Source organism: Gossypium arboreum, chromosome 6, assembly GCF_025698485.1.
Source record: "Gossypium arboreum isolate Shixiya-1 chromosome 6, ASM2569848v2, whole genome shotgun sequence".
NCBI lineage: Eukaryota > Viridiplantae > Streptophyta > Magnoliopsida > Malvales > Malvaceae > Gossypium > Gossypium arboreum.
Genome location: NC_069075.1, coordinates 137,967,051 through 137,976,124, shown reverse-complemented (window position 1 = coordinate 137,976,124; position 9,074 = coordinate 137,967,051). Strand labels below are relative to the sequence as shown.

At 35.4% G+C, this 9,074-nt stretch overlaps 1 long non-coding RNA gene across 1 annotated transcript; it reads right to left on the bottom strand.

The window, feature by feature from the left end:
- Positions 1 to 1,952: 1,952 nt before the first annotated feature.
- LOC128293959 (uncharacterized) lies at positions 1,953 to 5,141 on the bottom strand. The gene is made up of 2 exons (XR_008284119.1): positions 5,036 to 5,141; positions 1,953 to 2,146 (listed from the first exon to the last, which is right to left on the bottom strand). It is a non-coding gene; the product is annotated as an uncharacterized LOC128293959 (long non-coding RNA).
- Between the last annotated feature and the right edge of the window lie 3,933 nt (positions 5,142 to 9,074).

Sequence of the window (9,074 nt, the reverse complement as noted above, 5' to 3'; positions counted from 1 at the left end):
GTTAGCAAAATAAATGCTCTTTGCTTGCCATGGGATTCAACCTATGCCTCCCTTAAATGCTCCACACGCTACTTGCCACTAAGCCACAAGGCTTTTGTGTCCTATTTTATCCCCAATTAATTATAAGGTCTAAAGGCCAAAGTCCGGTTCCCTTTAAAAAAAACAAAATAAATTGCAAGAGCCAAGGCTTGAACTCAGGCTCCCATACAACCTTAATGACACCACAACCACTAGACTACAAGCTTCCTTGTGTCATTTATTTAACACAATAATTTAAAACCCTCATCCAAGCATCCGGGTTTTTTCACTTAATACCAAAATTTTTGCTAAAGCCCAAGTTTGAACCCAAGATTTCTCCAACACTTCTCAAAGCCATTAACCACTAATAGCAAACATTTAATTGTTTCATTTCATTGCACAATTAAATACCTATATACAACCTCCTTACGGACCCCCACTCAAGGCCCAATACTTCAGGCCCAAATTCGGGTGTTACAATTCTACTCCCCTTAAAGAAATTTCGTCCTCGAAATTTCCAACTATCAACTAACCGTATTACTCAAGTCAAACCTCTATGCTTCCACTATGCACTCTAATTAAAAATAATTCTTAGTACGACCCAGAACATCTAATTACCAAAGTAAAGAAACATTTATCAAGCACGCATACAATTCGTAACACATATTTAAATAAAATAAACTTGGCGATCCCGAGCTCGATGCTCCTTGGACCCACATCTAAGACATGCTCCTGTCTTCCTATGGCATTCACCCGGATGACGTCCGTTGCAGTCTTTACAGATTGGATAGTTTGGTCGTGCCTTAACATGTTTCACAGAACGAGGCTTGGTTTTTTAAGAACTAGAATCCTTCCTTTTCTTACACTCCAAGCACCCTACTTGAAGCGTTTCCCTAATTTCCTTAATTTTGGTATCCAATACTTCCTCTACCACTTTCCTTACTAACTCGGCCAGTGCCTCAGCACCAAGCTCCGAGTTACCGCAACCCGAAGTTGGTAGACTTTGCTTACCCTCAGAATCCATATCAATACTCTACATTACTAGTACACATATCAATTAACTACAAAGATCTCAAAAATTTTACTATTTATTCATATGTCTTATGCGAGATAGTATTTTAAAGTTTCTATTTTCACGTAATCATAGCCTAGCTACGATCTCAGATTCTAGAGTTTTAGGGTTGCCCTAGTTATAATGTCATGATATGGTCTCATTCTATCTACAAGAATATCTTAATACAATTATAATACGAGGAACGAAATACCTCAGACTTGGTGTCGGGGATTCAGTGCGCCACTTCTTTCTCAATCCATTTAAAACTCGAAAACTATGTTTTTGATCACCGAAAAAAAAAAAACTTTGATTTGAAAACACCCTTTATTTTGAAACTCTTAATTTAAAACAGAAAAACTTGGACCATTTTAACATATATACTCATAAAACATCTTTAAAATGAACTTTTCAAAACCATTTCCAAAATACCCTTCTTAGGCCTAAATTTTGAAAAATTTTCGGACCCGATCCACGTACCGAGTTGTTGCAACTTAGCTCGATACCACTAAATGTAACACCCCAAACCCGGCCAGACGTTATGGCCGAATCGGCGTGCCACATTGGAGTTGAAAACCCACGTTCCGTTTTTAGTGTTTTAAAACCATATATTTTGTTGAGTTAACAAAGTGTATGGAAGCCGGGCACCGTGGTATCCGAGATAAAGGAGGTGAGCCATGAAGGTCGCTAAGTACCAAACTCTTTAATTGGATCCAATCCTAGACATACCCACAACCATAGCCACACTTTGTCATATCGAGTTTAAATTTGTTTAAGTGGACGTCTTTGATAAATCGATTAATCGTGGTGTTGAGATATTTTGAAAACAAGTATCATTTTGAAAACACGTCCTAAGTCTAGCCCATTTGAATAATTATCAACCAGGTTTAAAGTTATTAAGATTAAAGTAACCCCGAAAAGAAATAAAAGGAAAGTTAAAATGGCCTTATTACAACCCAAAAATAAATAATATTTAAAGGAAATTTAAAGAAAACCAACGCTTATTTAAAAGTCCAAAGACAATCACCGTGGCCACTCTGAATCCCCTCCGGCCCAAGTCCCCACATCTAAGCTCACCTGCAAGATTAAGGAAAGGGGGGTGAGTTTGGAAACTCAGTGTGCAACAAGCCCCTTTCAGAGCCCAAAACAATAATAGCCTGTTGGGTCTAAGCCCAAAACCAATCTCATACATGTACTGAGCCATAGCCCTTTTCATATTTCATAATTCATAACACTGGGCCAAAGCCTTTTCATATTTCATATTACTGGGCCGAAGCCTTTACGATGAAATTATGGCCCATAGGCCCATTTCAATATCACATATAATGTCAATGAAAGAATGCAAACCCATCCGGGAGACTACTCAACCCACCATCCGCTACTCTCCACCGTACCAACCAACACACCATGTGGGGATTAACTCGACCCACCCCGCCATAACTCTCCACCGGCGGCTTAGTCTTTTTATATATAACCGAGGCCTAGCCTCTTTTAATAACTAGGGCAAAAGCCCTTTTTATAACGGGGCATAAGCCCTTTAATAACTGGGCGTAAGCCTTTTGATAACTCCATGCGTAAGCCCTTTTGATAACTGGGGCGTAAGCCCTTTTGATAACTGGGGCATAAGCCCTTTAATAACTAGGGCATAAGCCCTTTAATAACTGGGGCATAAGCCCTTTTTCACTTCCTCCATTCATATAAAAACCCCAACCCAATGCATTTATGAACATCTCGTGTGCATATCATACATATCATGTGCATATCATACATGTCATGTGTATATCATACATATCATGTGCATATCATACATATCATGTGCATATCATACATATCATGTTTATCAAAATCCCATGCGTTAAGTTCATATATAAACCTTAGGGGTATAATGGTTATTTTTATCTAGGGGCAAAACGGTCATTTTCATATTATAAGGGTAATATTGTAATTTTACCAAAAATTAGGGTTTCCATGTTCATTAACGGTTACAAACAATTCATGGGTGCATACAGTGATTCTGGCCCACTTTTAGCGAAAACGAGTTATTGGGCCAAAAAACCCCTGATGGGCCCTACTCAGCTGATTTTGTCATCTAGGCCCATTTAGCCTATATCCATAACAATGATAATAGTCTTAACATGCAATTTAACATATTTCGTTTTCTACCAATTTTACCCAAATGGGCCCGAAAGCCCAATGGGCCCCACTTCTACCGAGGCCTAACTTACCAAGAACGCCAAAAATCACATTCTTACCGCTTTCCATCGTTCCCAATCATCATCTCATCGATTCTAACTAACTAGTGAGCGTTAATTGCTCACACGTCCTCGAAATGCCGAATTTGGCATTTCGCTTTTCGACATTTTATCGCTTTAAGCTATGAAAAGGGTTCGTTACACACGATTTGCGATATTCCTTGACGAGATCTCCTATGCGATTTCTCCTATAATCAACCACTTATAGATTAGACCATGTTATTATTAAACCAAATCGAAAACTACCTATTATCATCACTTACACATTCTACCACCATCCACAATGGCCCTTGGGTTCATACCTTTGCGAAGTTGATGACTAGATTTAGTCACTCCGATGATCCAAGCTTTTCACACACTCCTCGATCGCTAGCCTTTAATCCTCACTATCACCAACAAACCAAATAACACCAAAAACCCTTTTAGCCTTAGTCGACGAGGGTTTTCACTTTTCTTAAACCACAAGATACAAATGGAAAGAAGGTTCAATACTTACCAAGAGATCTACTCATTGAAGAACGTTCCAAATACCTTCCTACCCCATATCCGTTGTGAATCCAACTTAAACGTCGTGAGAAAATAGATCTAAATATTAATTCCCGAATCACTAAAATATGAAGCTTTGACTTTTCGAAATATTAATCTAAGCTATTACGAGGTTAGTACACACATTACGGGTTGAAGTTGAAACGTTTCCAAAATCAATCGCCTACGATAACCACCACCGTCACTCAAACTTAACTAATCCAATATCAATATATGTAAATCCTAAGCACATCACCATACGGAACATAAGGGCATATTCGTCATTTTACCATACGAGGTATTACGGTCACTTTATCCTCTGGGGCTTTACGGTCTTTTTACCTTTTAGGGTATTTTAGTCATTTCATCCTACAAGGGTGTTTTGGTAAATCAACAAACCAAAGGTATTTCAGTAATTTTGTAAACCAATGGTACTTCTATAATTTTTAAAAAGTCAAGGGTATTTCTGTAACTTTGTAAATCAGGGGTATTTTGGTAATTTTACAAATTGAGGGTATTTCGGTAATTTTGTAAATCGAGGGTAAAATAGTAATTCTGTAAATCAAGGGTAAAATAGTAATTCTATAAATCGAGGGTAAAACGGTAATTCTGTAAATCGAGGGTAAAACGGTAATTTTGTAAGTCGAGGGTAAAACGATAATTATGTAAATCAGGGGTAAAACGGTAATTATGTAAATTAGGGGTAAAACGGTAATTTTATAAATCGAGGGTAAAACGGTAATTCTATAAATCAAGGGTAAAACAGTAATTCTGTAAATCAAGGGTAAAACAATAATTCTGTAAATTGAGGGTAAAACGGTAATTCTATAAATCTAGGGTAAAATAGTAATTACAGAACCGAGGGTAAAACAGTAATTACGTAAATCGAGAGTACTTTGGTAATTTTACAAGTCGAGGCATTTCAAAGAATTGGTAAACTAAAGTATTCTAAACATGGATAACAATACGAATGGGCCTAAAGCCTATTCTCGGCCCAAATGGGCCCACATGCTCGTGTGACCCTTTTAGCCCAAACCTAGCCACAGATATGCGATTCACCTAGCCTAGTCCAATATTTACTACACAATCGAACAACTTATCCAATTGGGCCTGTAGGCCCATTGGGCCCACATGGCCCTTTTCGGCCCGAAGTAGCCATCCAACAACAAGAGTAGTGATAAATACACACCTGATAGGAGACTGGAGTTAATCCACGCTCCGAGCACTCTTAGCCGACGCCCAACCCAAACGAGCACGCCATACAGCGAAAGGGATCAGCCAAGAAAGGTACATTTACTTAGGGGTGAGCAAAACTCGATTCGATTCGAAAAAATCGAAAAAAAATTCGAATTTCGAATTATTCGAATCGAGTTAATCGAGTTAATCAATTAATCGAATCAACTCAATTTTTTTTCAATTTCAATTGAGTCGAGTTGAATTCTCGAATTGAATAACTCGAATAATTCAATAAACCGAATATAAACTATATTTTTAAATTTTTAAATTTTAAACTTTTACTAATTACCAAACCCAATTACCCCTAAGCCCAAATATTTTATTTTATCCCATTTTCCTCACCCCAACCCCAAGCCCGCTTGCCCAAAACTTTATTTTCCTAAAACCCAAACCCAATTCCTCCCCAAATCAATTCAAACCCCAAGCCCCATGCCATCTCCAATGACCAAATCCAATTAATTTTCTTATTCTCTCCAGGACTTTGTTTTTCACAAAACCATAAAATTAAACACTGTTATTCAAACCCCTTACCCCCATTTCAACGAAACCCTTACCCCCATTTCTCGAAAGACGAAACCTTACTGTTTTGCTAAAAAAATCTTAAAATTAAAATCCTTCTTCTTCTTTAGTTTATTTCAACCTTCAAATTAAAATTTTTACCTCCAAATCGAGTTCTTTGTTCCTTCCGAGTAATGACCGAGGTACTTTGTTCTTTTCCATTTTAAGCTCAAGTTTTGCATCTTTAAGGTTTGTCTTGACTCTTGAAACATTTTTGAATTATTGAAGACTTTGTTTTGATTCAATGGTTAAATTATTGAAGACTTTGTTCCATCTCGATTGTTATAAATTTAATTTGTTATTAAATGTTATTTATTTCCTAGGGTTTACTAATTTATAAGATTTTTTTAAAACTTAGTTAATTAAGTTTGTATTACTAGTTCAAGTTGTAATTATTAGATTTTTGTATGATTTTTATCCTTATGAATTAACTAATTTTTCTTCAATAATTGAAGAAGAAAAACTACTGACATTAATGTTTATTTATCCATCTGTACATTTATTTTATGAACATCTATTTTTGGTTAATTGGCACTTAATGTACATCTATTTTCATTAGTATCCACTAGCAATGATTTCCAAAGCAAAATTTCTATGATATCACGACTATGAATACTTTAAATAAGCCATGGCTTTTGGATTGTTTTGTTTATTTGCAAGAATACCAAGAAACATGCTTTTGTACTATTATATTAATTAATTTTTAATTTAACCGATTTATTAGGTTTGATTTTAAATTAATTATTGGTCATGGTTAGTGATTGCAACAAATATTTACTTGTAGATGAGTGATTCAAAGCGAGATGGTTCAACTCAAAGTTCACAAAATTCTTCCCCAAGTAAAGATGATCAAACAACAACCAATGAAAATGTTCAAAAAAGATTACTCCAAGAGCATCTTGTTGGAACCATTTCACCAAATTTGTGACTAAAGAGGGGAGAAGAGAGCAAGGTGCAATACATGTGATGTTACTTACACCATGGAATCAACTTGGGTTCTACAACGAATTTGAATAACCATTTGAAAACATGCCTAAAAAGACCTCGAGGTAATACTTCTAATCCAAGCAATCGAATTAGCATTTGTGAAGGTTAGCCAAGAAACAACAGATTTATCAACTTGGGTGTTTGATAAAGATGCTATTAGAAAAGCATTAGTTCGTATGATAATTGTGGATGAACTACCTTTTAAATTTGTAGAGGAGAGGGTTTCAAATACTTTCTTTCTATAGCACGCCTACGGTTTAGTCTTCCATCTCGTTGGACAATTAGAAGGATTGTCTTGATTTATTTAACTCCATGAAGAGTGTGATGAAGAACTATTTTGAAAAAGATATAAGTAGAGTTTGTTTGACTACGACACTTGGACTTCATTGCGAGAGGATATCTTATATGGTTTTAACAACACATTGGGTGGATGATGAGTGGAGGTTGCAAAAAGGATTATAAATTTTGCCCAATATCCGCTCATAGAGGTGAAAGCATAGGTCAAGCCATTGAAAAATGTCTTCAGATTGGGGATTGAGAGGGTCTTCACTATTACGGTTGATAATGCATCCGCCAATAGTGTTGCCATTGAATATTTGAGAAAGAAATTCAATCATCGAAATGCTTCATTGTAAATGGAAAATTTATTCATATGAGATGTGTTGCACACATTCTTAATCTCATTGTGCAATATGGTATTAAGGATGCTTCGTATCGTGGATCGAGTTAGAGGTGCTGTGAGGTATATAAGAGCATCACCATCAAGGTTGACAAAATTCAACCAACGGGTAAAAGAAGAAATGATAGATAGTAAGGCTCAATTGTGTTTAGATGTGCCTACTAGATGGAACTCAACATATATGATGTTAAAGGTGGCTGAAAAATATGAGCGTGCATTTGAATCATATGTACGTGATGACCATAATTTTTTCTTGATCTTCTTCTTTGGAGATGGAGTTCCTACATTTGATGATTGGGAAATTGTTCGAAGAGTTATAAAAGTATTGGAGCCTTTTTATCATCTTACATTGAAGGTGTCCGGATCTTTGCATGTTACCTCTCATTCACTTTTTGAAGTATTGACGGATGTGCATTGTCTTTTTGATGGGTGGCAAGATTGTGGAGATCTAGAAATAATTTCTATGACTTCCAAAATGAGAGAGAAATATAATAAGTATTGGGGTGAAGGAAACAAGATCAACATGCTAGTTTACTTGGCGGTCATCTTTGATCCGCGATGTAAAATGAGTTTTTTGGACTTTGGGGTCAACTTGCTTTTCCTAATGTCGCTAATGACATTATAAAATGATTGATAAAGAATTGCATTGCTTGTTCAATGAGTATTCTTCTAATCTTTGGGAGAATTGAATTGTTTGAAGGTAGATCTAGTTCTTTGACTAATCTTTGCGTTCAATGGAAATAGATCGATCGAAATGAAAACGGGCTTGGCCAAACAAAAATACCTTAAGAAGAAGAAACAAGTTGGATTAGAAAGCAAATCTGAGTTGGATAGATATTTGGGTGAAGATGAAGAAGTAAACAATTCAAGTTCATTTGATTTACTATTGTGGTGGAAAATGAACAGCCCTAGGTTCCCTATTCTTGCACAAATGGCTCGAGATATTTTTGCTATTCCTATCTCAACAGATTGCCTCGGAAAGTGCATTTAGCACGGGTGGGCGTGTTCTCGATAGTTTTAGAAGTTCTCTAACTCCTCTCATGGTCGAGGCTTTAGTTTGCACACAAGATTGGCTTGAAATCTAGTGATGCCATCAATCTTGAAGATTATGTTGATGAACTTCAAATCATGGAAGACGGTAATATAAAAATTTTAATTTATAAAATAAGCTTTTGTATTATTTATATTAGTAAGCATTCCCATAATTTAACTAACACTTTTGTTTTTAAATTTGCTAGATTTATTCAAAATACTTCAAGATCAAGAAGGTAATACACTTAACATTAGTTTATAAAGTTAAGTGTTTATTTAATTTATTTTTGCAAACATTTTTTATCATTTAACTAACTCAATCAATACTTTTACTAGATGTTTCAAGATTATCAACAGTGATTGAAGCACAAGAAAGAAGTTAAACCATTCTATAATGGTTTTTGAACTGATGTTAGTTTGGTTTGGTTTGTTATTGTTGTTGGATAATTGAGCTTTTGTTGTGTTCTTTTTTTGGACCGTGTAGGTTTTATTGTATTTTAGACTTTTACTTATGTTTTTTTATTACAATGTTGTTGTATTGTTTTTGTTTTTTATTTGGACTCATGAAGAAACTTAAACTATTCTATAATGGTTTTTGAACTGATGTGTTATTGTTATTAGTTTGGTTTGGTTTGTTATTGTTGTTGGTTAATTGAACTTTTGTTGTATTCTTTTTTTTTTTTTGAGTGGTGTAGGTTTCTATTGTATTTTAAACTTTTGCTCATGTTTTTTTATT